The sequence below is a fragment of the Bos javanicus genome, chromosome 17 (genome assembly GCF_032452875.1).
Source record: "Bos javanicus breed banteng chromosome 17, ARS-OSU_banteng_1.0, whole genome shotgun sequence".
NCBI classification, from domain to species: domain Eukaryota; kingdom Metazoa; phylum Chordata; class Mammalia; order Artiodactyla; family Bovidae; genus Bos; species Bos javanicus.
This window is the reverse complement of record NC_083884.1, coordinates 58,951,859-58,961,718: the sequence shown is the minus strand read 5'-3', so window position 1 is coordinate 58,961,718 and position 9,860 is coordinate 58,951,859. Positions and strand designations below refer to the sequence as shown.

The following is a 9,860-nucleotide window of genomic DNA, read 5'->3' as shown; positions in this document are numbered from 1 at the left end:
TCTCCACCCCATGTTGCCATAAAATCACGACACCACTTCATGGTATTCAGGTCCCCCACATGCCCAGTACAGTGCCTGTCAAAAACAGATGTTTTGAATCAATAAAGATGATCTTTTCTAAGCGTTGATGTATGGAATACTACTTAGAATTCCATTAAAACATGCTGGGTCAGGTAAAAAAAAAAGATTCAAGTTCATATTCAAAAAGCAAAAAATTAACAGCTGCAGTGTATATTTTAGTCAAGTGCTTTGGATTTGTGGAAGGGGTTTCTTTCTATAAATATAATTATTAGTCGCCATGAGTATACTAATAATGGGGGGTGGGTGGCACAAAACTGAGCCTCCACAGCAGGCTGGGCTGTGTAGCGCTGGGTATTCCCTCGGCTGACGTGCTTCACTAGTTGACTAACAGACCTTATTCCCTGGCCGAGCCGATCAAATCCTGCCAACGCCAGCTTCCTGACGTGGAGGGGGAGCAGGAGCAAGTGCCGTGGGGTCCTGGGGGAAAAGCAGCCTGTGTTTGTTGCTGCTTTGACAGTTGAGGCTCAGAGAGGGGCTGGCAAACAATGGGAAATGAAACATTTGAGTGGTTGCAAAAAAATTCCGTGGGAAATCCCCCCTGGTGGTATTTATGTGCGCTAGCAGTGACAAGGGGAGCTCGGGGCTTTCGATTTTAAGGGTTCCTGGGCAGACCACAATAGCGTGCTGACATGGCGGTCCCCAGAAACAGCTCTTCTGGGGCTGCACAAGCCTGACCCTGGTCTGTCCAGCTAAGGTTTGGCCACGTGTGTGGAGCTGGCTGTGAGCTTGTCAAGCGCTCATCCACGGTTTCAGAGCGCAGGCCTCCCTACTTCCTTTTCTAAGACAAATCCCTCTCAACTCTTCCTCTAGATTTTCCCTGGCCTCAAGAGCCTGGGTGGAATGAGGGAAGTGGGGAAGGGGGTGGGTTATATGATTGGTAGGGTTTCCCTTGGGCTCAGCCCCACCTGAATAATTGTGGGAAACTTAGTCCCCTGCAGACCCCTTCCCCACCATCTAACTGAAAAAAGTCCAAAATTGAGGCCTTATATACATTCCCCTGGCATTTTCCCATTAATATCTGGCTTCCTGCTTTCTCCTTTCCTGCTTATAATGGACATTTATTTGTCTTCTGCTTCTCCTCTCGACCCTCATTTAGAGAATAAAGCGAACTGATAATAGCCAACTTTTGTTTTGCTTTCCTGAGAACTAGAGAGTATGCAAAATCCTTAACCACCCTTGCCGATGTCTTGCTGTAATGGCATACATGTGTTTATAGATCCACTTAGAGGTGTGGTGGAGGTGGGACTTCCCTGGTGGCTCAGACAGTAAAGAATCCGCCTGCGATGCAGGAAACCTGGGTTTGATACCTGGGTGGGGAAGATCCTCTGGAGAAGGGAACAGCTACCCACACCAATCTTCTTGCCTGGAGAATCCCATGGACAGAGGAGCCTGGCAGACTACAGTCCATGGGGTCACAAAGAGTTGCACAGGAATGAGCAACTTTCACTTCACAGGGGTGAGGTGTATGGATTTTTAGAGACACTTAGTAGATGAGAAAACTGAAACTTAAGGGGGATTAAAAAAAAACTTGCCCATTGTATTAGTCGGGAGGTTTCAGTTGCAAAATGACAAACTCCTAACTTGAATGGACTTAAGCCAGATCAAAAGTGTATAACTTTTTAACTGAGAAGTAAGGGCCGTGTGAGTTTCAGTAATGGCAGGACCCAGGCTCTCCTTGAAGTCTTCAGGAATTTGCCTCTCCTGACCTCTTCAGCCCTGCTTTTCCCTGTTTTGGTTTCATTTTGAGATTGGCTCCCTCCATCTGTTTTACAGAGTCCGATGGAGGCTTTCTCCTGGTTGCCTCCTGGAAAAGTCCCTGGGTTAGGTCTGGTGGGTTCTGATAGGTTCAGCTGCCCATTGCTAAGCCAATGACTAGGGCAAGGGGGCTAGAGTGATCTGATTGCCCGTGTCTCAATTACATGCTCTTAATTACGCTGCTAAAGGTTGGCCAAGTCACAGGGACAGAGTAAGGGTGAGTGGTTCCCCCAGGGAACACCAGGGTGCTCTTACCAGAAGGAGAAATGGATGCTGGGTGGGCAGAAGGCCATGGTGTCCTGTACGCCCACATCACACTGCCAGGCGCACAGGGCAGGCAGGCCTGCACACAGATCTGTGCTCCTCCACGTTGCTGCAGACCACCTCGGGGACCCCCTCACCCTCTATCCAGCCCTGGGACTCTAGGCCCACTTCTACCCCAGGAATTCATTCCAGTTTTAAAAATGTGTACCTTGGGTGCTGCTGGAGGGAAGAAGACAGTGGTGGTGAGCCAGGAGGACTGCTGCCTGGGACTATAGGACACCTGCCCTCTCTCAGCTATGTCACAACTCTGTGTCCATTTGTATGTTTCATTCCCTTGAACACTGTTATTTAAATAAACAGCTTCTCGTAGTTTCAAAGCTTGAAAATCAGTGATTTTTTTTTTTTTTGCAACCTTTGCCTGCTCACTCATTCATAAATGAATAACAATAATAGCCAGAAAGAGGCAGGAGCCTAGCCAAGGCCACATGGGCAGCAGCAAAGTGCAGGGTCTGAGAAATCACACCTCAGGGTTCCCGTGTCCTGCCCTTCCCACTTGCCGCCTTGTGGGTTGGCTAGGGGTCTGTGGACAGAGACCATCACACGCACTCCTGCCATGCCTCACTGACTGGTTAGCCAAGGAGGCAGAATGGAGTGGCTTCCCAGAGCAGAGCAGAGAGAGAACTCCGTGTGGCTTTTTCTCTGGTCTCTGGGTACAGGCAGCCACGAGGGACTCCCTCTATAGGTAAAATCCTGCCAGCATGGAGAACACCAGCCAGATTCTGCTACTCCTGCCTTGTCCTGGGAGCTTACGTCACCGTCCCAGAAGAACTTACATGAGTGAGCCATGCGCTTCTGTTTAAGATGTTTACAAACAACTTCTCTGCTCTGCCCTCCGTGTCTGGAAAGCTGGTCTCTGGGCTCCAGACCTGCCATGTGTTTCAGACCCACCACTCTGCAGCACCGGTCACTGCTAATCATCGTAGCTAACCTTTTTCGAGTGCTTACAGTCTTCTCGGGAGAAGGCAATGGCACCCCATTCCAGTACTCTTGCCTGGAAAAATCCCATGGACAGAGGAGCCTGGTAGGCTGCAGTCCATGGGGTCGCGAAGAGTCGGACACAACTGAGTGACTTCACTTTTACTTTTCACTTTCCTGCATTGGAGAAGGAAATGGCAACCCACTCCAGTGTTCTTGCCTGGAGAATCCCAGGGACGAGGGAGCCTGATGGGCTGCCATCTATGGGGTCGCACAGAGTCGGACACGACTGAAGCGACTTAGCAGCAGCAGCACAGTCTTCTCGAAAGTGTGTGCTAAGTTCTTGATGGGTATTGTTTCATCAAATCCTCCCAAGACCCTCTTCGTCTCCCAACCTGTAAAATAGGTGTTATTATTATTATTTTACAGGTGAGGAGATGAAGGTGCAGAGAGATGAATCTGTTTCTCCAGGGTGTTCAGCCAGCTTCAAACTAAAGCCATCAGAACCAAGAGCATGAGCTCATGTACATGAGGTGCATGATGAATGCGTGGACAAGGAAGAGGTAGTTGGAGCCGCACCTGTACACAGACAGAAATTTCTCTGCTTCCGTTTCCCTTCTCTCCTACACTCTCTTGCCTGGTGTCTCCAGCAAACACACACACGGGATTCCAGGGAGAGAAGGCTCCCAAAGTGCAGGCAGAACATGGGTGGGTCGGGTAAGGAGAGGCACGTGGCCTCATTACTTAGACTACCTTGCGGCCACTTATTGAATTAGTGTGATTCTTAACATCTTCAGCTTGGACCTCCTCCAGGCCAGCCAGCTGGTGCATTCAGTACGACTCAGCTCGCCTTAACTCAATTAACAAAGCTGGACTGAGCTGAACTCAACAAGTATTTCTGAAGCACTGAGCTGGCTGCCGGGGGAGAATAAACAAAGGAGGGCAAGACTCAAGACTGCCAGACTCAACCCTGACGGAGATGCCTTGAACTTCTAGCAGATAATGCGGTGCCGTATTTTCTAAGTACCACCTTTGCACTCCCCCTGTGCTATGAGTTACTTCCTAGCCTTCTTTAAATTAACTTTTAAGAAAATTAATTTCCTTCTTTAAACTTAGAGAAGTTATTTTTTAAAATTATCGAAATGAAATTGACAGAACATAAAAACAACTATTTCAAAGTGAACAATCCAAGAGCATTTAGCACGTTGCCAGGCTTGTGTAACCACTACTTCCCTCTAGTTCCAAAACATTTCCATCCCTCCAGTGTAAAAACCCTGCACCCATGAAGCAGTTTCTTCTCCTGTCCACCTCCTCTTAACCCCTCGTAACCTGCTTTCTGTTAATCTGCTTTCTGTCCCTGTGGATTTGCCAGTTCTGGGTATTTCATACAAACAGAATCATACAACACGTGGTCTTTTGTGTCTGGTTCCCTTCACTCAGCAGCATGTCTTTGAGGTTCGTCTGTGTCAGCTCGTCATTCCTTTTTATGGCTGAGTAATATTCTGTTGTCTGCGCCTATCACATTCCGTCTATTCACTCATCTGTGGATAGGTATGTGAGCTGTTGTGAATAGTGCTGCTAAGCAAGTTTACCTCATTCATTCATTTAGATATAATTGACATATAACACTGTAAAAACATGAAATGTTTCATGTACTTGCACGTCATCCTGTCTCAGGAGCTGTTAAATCTTCTCTGTATGTTCCAATTTTGGGATATGTGGTACCAAAGTGAATGCTGAATGTTTATTTTAAAAGGAAAACTTTAATTGAATAGATGTGTAACTATTATAAGTAAAAATGTCACCTATGTGGCACATAAAATCACCCCCATTACTCTTCAATGTAGTAGTAAAAAACCAGACCTCTGGATGTGGTCAGCCTTGACTCTGAATCCGGGTTTCACCCACTGTGGGGACCCTGGCCAATGTCCTGTCTTCCTCCAGCCGCCTGAATAGCACATGGGTTGGCGGCATGGACTCCTGCGCAGTCAAAACCATCCCAATATAACTCTCTAGATGGCCCTCACATCCACGGTTCCACATGGAGGATTCAGCTGGCCACAGGTCATGTAGGACCATAGTATTTATTGAAAAAAATCTGCATGTAAGTGGATCTGTGTTGTTCAAGGTCAATGGGACTTGTAATTGCTTCCTCCTGAAGCTGTTGTGAGAATTAAAATCATGTAAGGTGCTCAGGGCTGTCAGGCACGTAGTCAGTGCTCAGTATATGAAAGCTTGTAGGTAGGATCACAGATTCTAAACAGATGCACTAACAGGACTGGTAGCTAACAAAGCAAGTTATGTGCCATGTGCCAGGAACTTGGGAAATGCTTTGCGTGTGCATTAATTCATGTAATCTCCACAAATTATTACTACCCCCATATTGTAGGTCAGAAAACAGACTAAGAGAGGTGAACTCAGGAGCTGAAGGCCACACAGCAGAGACCTGAGCTCTGGGAAGGTTAAATGACAATATGAGAAGTAATCCCAAGTCCACTGGAATGTCAGGCTGTCCCTGGGCACAGATAATTAATTGCAAAAGGGCTGCCTGGGCCCTTGAGGTCCCTGGCCTGGCAACTTGCTGCAGACCCTGCCTGGAGGTGCCTCCCAGCCGTGTGTTTTTAATCGAGTCACTCTTTCTTGGGTCTGCCAAGAAGAGGCTCCTCACATCTTTTCTAGTTGACTTGCCTTTCGTAGTTAATGGGATTCACCTGCCCTCCCTGTACCTCATCATCTCTTAGAGGCCCTAAACTGCCCCTTTGCTCTGCAATCTCCCCTCTTCCAACGCTTTGGGAAATGCCACGCTGTATAAAATATTGTAAAATGCAAAGTACATTCACAACTCTTCTGTGTGCACAGCAATAGAAGAGGAGTTTTGGGGTAAATATACCAACTCTGGAGCGATTTTTTGATTTATTCAGAAAATTGGCTACCAGATCACTGTGGACAAGACCCAACTTGGCTGGAAGACTGTGATCCGTCAGCAGAGCCACACGGACAGCTGAGCTGGCCAAATTTCATTCTGAGAAAAGATAACTCTCATAGTGAAAGGCAAGAACTTTTAAGAAAAATTTATGCTACAGTCTGGTCCTACAATGTATGCAGTTATGTTCTGTACATTCATTCAACTATGGGACTCTGCAGAATAGTGATATTAACAATGGCATGATAACGAGAGAAAAGATAGACTAAAATACATGTAAGTGCTAAGGCAAGGGTTCACCTGCCTTTCCTCTCTGGGGTGCATGCAGTATCAGCCCCAAGCACCTCTGAGCCCTCAGCATGAGCCCAGCACATAAATATCGGCTGTTTTCGTGTAGGACAGCCTCTAACATTTGGCCAGCTTCATCTGGTGCTCAGCTGAGCAATCAACAACCTTCTCCAAAGCCGGAGAAACCCAGCTGTGTTGGGCTGACAGCGAGAAATCACGACCGCCTCCACTGGAACGTCTCTCCAAGGGCTTTCAAGGTTAATTTCTGATCATGGTCTGAATTCGATTAGCTGGAGAGCTGTACCATCACCTCAGATATGACTCTGTCGTATTCTCAAAGATGAACAGAAACTGGTTTCCGCTGTTTTGTCAAGGCAACCATTTTCTGAAAGCCAGGACCAAACCTACAACAGGGTTCAGGAGGGGCCATCAAAGTGATAAGATTTGAAGAAAGTCAATTAGCATCACTCCATGCCCTGTTTCCCATTCTCTCCCCACCCCATACTAAAAAAGCCTAGAGGGGAAAACGCAGCAAAAAAAAAAAAAAAAAACTTTTAAAATCTGATGGTGTTACCTTAATGGGAAAATTCTCATCCTCAGTAGTCTAGTAACTTTATCAGTTTACCTACTTAGTCATCAGCCGCTAAAAGTCAGAGGGTGCAGAGATTCCCAGCAGCCTGGGGAGCACAGAGCCAGTTCTCACTCTCTCTCAACCTTGTCCCTGCATAAAAACTCCCACTGCCCACAGAATGACATCCAAACTCAAGGACCTTCATCTGCTGGGCCGTACCCACCTCATAAACTAAGCTCCCAGGGCAGGGTCTGGTTCTCACTTATCAGGTCTGCCTAGCACCGAATGTGCAGTTTGGCAGATAAGCCAGAGCACAAGGAATACATGTCAAATAAGTTAAAAAAAAAAAAAAAAAGGTAACCTGTTTAGAGGCTGCCCTGGTGGTCCAGTGGTTAAGAATCCACCTGCCAATGCATGAAACACAGGTTCAATCCCTGGTCCAAGAAGATCCCACATGCCATGGGGCAACTAAGCCCATGTGCCACAACTACTGAGCCCGTGCTCTAGATCTGTGCTCTGCAACAAGAGAAGCTACTGCAGTGAGAAGCCCGTGCTCTGCAACCAGAGAGCAGCCCTTGCTCGCCACAACTAGAGAAAGCCCACATGCAGCAATGAAGACCCAAAGCAGCCAAAATAAATAAATTAATTAATGTTTTTTAAAAAAGTAACCTGTGTAAAACACAGGTAAAGTGCAAATCTCAGCACTATGTCATATCAAAAAAAAATTTTTTTTTAAAGATAACTAGAGAGCAATTTTAATCTTTACCAAAATTTTTAGGAAACATCCCAAAAAAATCTGATTTATAATGTAAAGCAAAACTTTGAAACTTTGGTATTTCTCCTTAATGGGATCTGGCCCCCAAGTCACTCTCGAATTCTCCCCAACTCTCCTTCAGCTCTAACTTTTCATTTCCCCTCCCATCTCTCTTTCCCAATACAGCATCTGCTCTTTTCTAGAAGTACAGGGTAGCTGGTTAAAAGAATGAGTGCTGGGGCTCACCTTGCTGATTACAAACACAGTTCTGTCACTCTGATTTGAGCGGGAACATGGCATGTAAGTGCCCCATAAATGCAACCTATTATTTAAATCCTATTGGCTTCCCCATTCTTTTTTTTCCAATTTGGCCCACTTTTCCATTAATGCAACAAGAAATGTATATGAGTTTTCTAGGGCTGCCAAAACAAATTGCCATAAACTTCATGGCTTAAAATAACAAGAATTGACTCTCTCACAGTTCTGTAGGCCAGAAGTCCAAAATCAAGGTGGCAGTAAGGCTGTGCTTCCTCCAGAGGAGATTTTTGTCCCTTGTCTCTTCTAGCTTCTGGTGGCTGTTAGCATTTCTGGGCTTGTGCTGTCACAGCTTCACTTTCTGCCTGTGTCTTCACATGGCCTGCCCCTGTGGATCTCTCCTCTGTGTGTCTCACGGGAACATGTCATTGGATTTAGGGCCCACCCAGATGAATCCGGGATGGTCTCATTTCAAATTCCTTAATTTAATTACATCTGCAAAGATGCTTTTTCTAAATAAGGTCACATTCACAGGTTCTGCAGGGTCAGAATACGGACATATTCTGACCGTATTCTTTTGCGGGGGGCCAGCACTCAACCACTCCAAGACGACACTGGGTCCTTCCTCTCGTGGGTTGTGGGTCGGGGGAGACAAGGCTGCACACTCCTATAATTCTTTTTTTTTTTTTTAATCTTTTTCTTCTCATTATGATAAATAAGTCAGTAGCCAACATCAGGTACTTGGGAATGACGAAGGAAGGAGGCAGATGATAGGAAGGCACTGTCAACTTTTCCTTTTCACTGATGTTCATCAACTCCTTAAATAAGGCAGGTCTGCAGCCATTGCACACCTGATTGCAAGAGCTGCTGCATCCTGCGGGGTGAAGTGGGTGCAGGAAGCAGAGGGTTTCAGCCACAAGGTCCGACCCTCAGGCAGACATATCCTGTCAAAGGCCTAGGGACAGAGCATCTCAGCTTTCCCACCGTGGGTCGTGAGCTGCCTGCATTGCCAGCTGGGGCCAGGGGACAGTTCACATTAGTTATTTACTGATGTCCTGTGTTAAGGTTCTGCCTCGGCTGCACTGAAGGGACCCAAGAGGCAGTGGCTTCACACGACTCACACTGCAATCAGCCAGCTTCTTGGCGCAATCTGTTTATCTACCCAGAACTATTTTTGGTGTGTGTTCATAGACAGCACACACTAAAGTATTTGGTATTTGAGATGCAAGCGTTAAAGATGATTAAAGTTAGCTGATAATGAGCATGCCTAGAATAGACAGATTCTGTGTGTGTGTGTGCGTGCTCCATGTGTGTGCTCTGTTGTGTGTCTGCAAAGCAGATGTCTACAAGCCTGCCCTTACGTGACCTCACCAGTGTCCTGGATCAGCTGAGATGTCCGTGGATGGAAGATGGAAATGGATGGGAACTGGCCTGTCTCAAAATACTGCCTTACCAGACACCCCAACCTCTCCCAACTCTATTCTGCCCATCCTTCAAAGCCCAGCCCATTCTGTGTTATCAAAGAGCCTTGCTTGGCCACTCTCTGAACTCCTAGACCGCAGATAACAAACAGGCTTAATCTCCAGGACCAGCCTGGAAGAAATGGGCAGGGAACACCCAGAGCAGTATGTTGAGTGGGATGCTGAGAGCATTCAGACCACACCTACAGCGTAAAGCCTTTATATGTCCCTGCCGTCCAGCCCAGGATCTAGATGTAGTAGGCACTTAATCAATACTTGTGCAGTAATTAAGTTTCATTGTTTGGACTCTGAAATTAGGTCAGAAGAAAGGTCTGTCTCTGAAGTGCAATTCCCTGAGGACTTCTGAGAGTAAACTTGGGTGACCACTAGAGGGTTGGGTACCTGAGTGTATTCTATTTTTTTTATTATTTTATATTGGAGTATAGCTGATCTACAATGTTGTGTTAGTTTCAGGTGTACAACAAAGTGACTTGCTACACTTGTACACATATCTAATCTTTTTCAGATTCTTTT

The 9,860-nt window shown here is 46.4% G+C and overlaps 1 pseudogene; it reads right to left on the bottom strand.

Moving 5' to 3' along the window:
• Window positions 1-4,707: 4,707 nt before the first annotated feature.
• On the bottom strand, window positions 4,708-4,803 carry LOC133229334 (U6 spliceosomal RNA; annotated as a pseudogene).
• Between the last annotated feature and the right edge of the window lie 5,057 nt (window positions 4,804-9,860).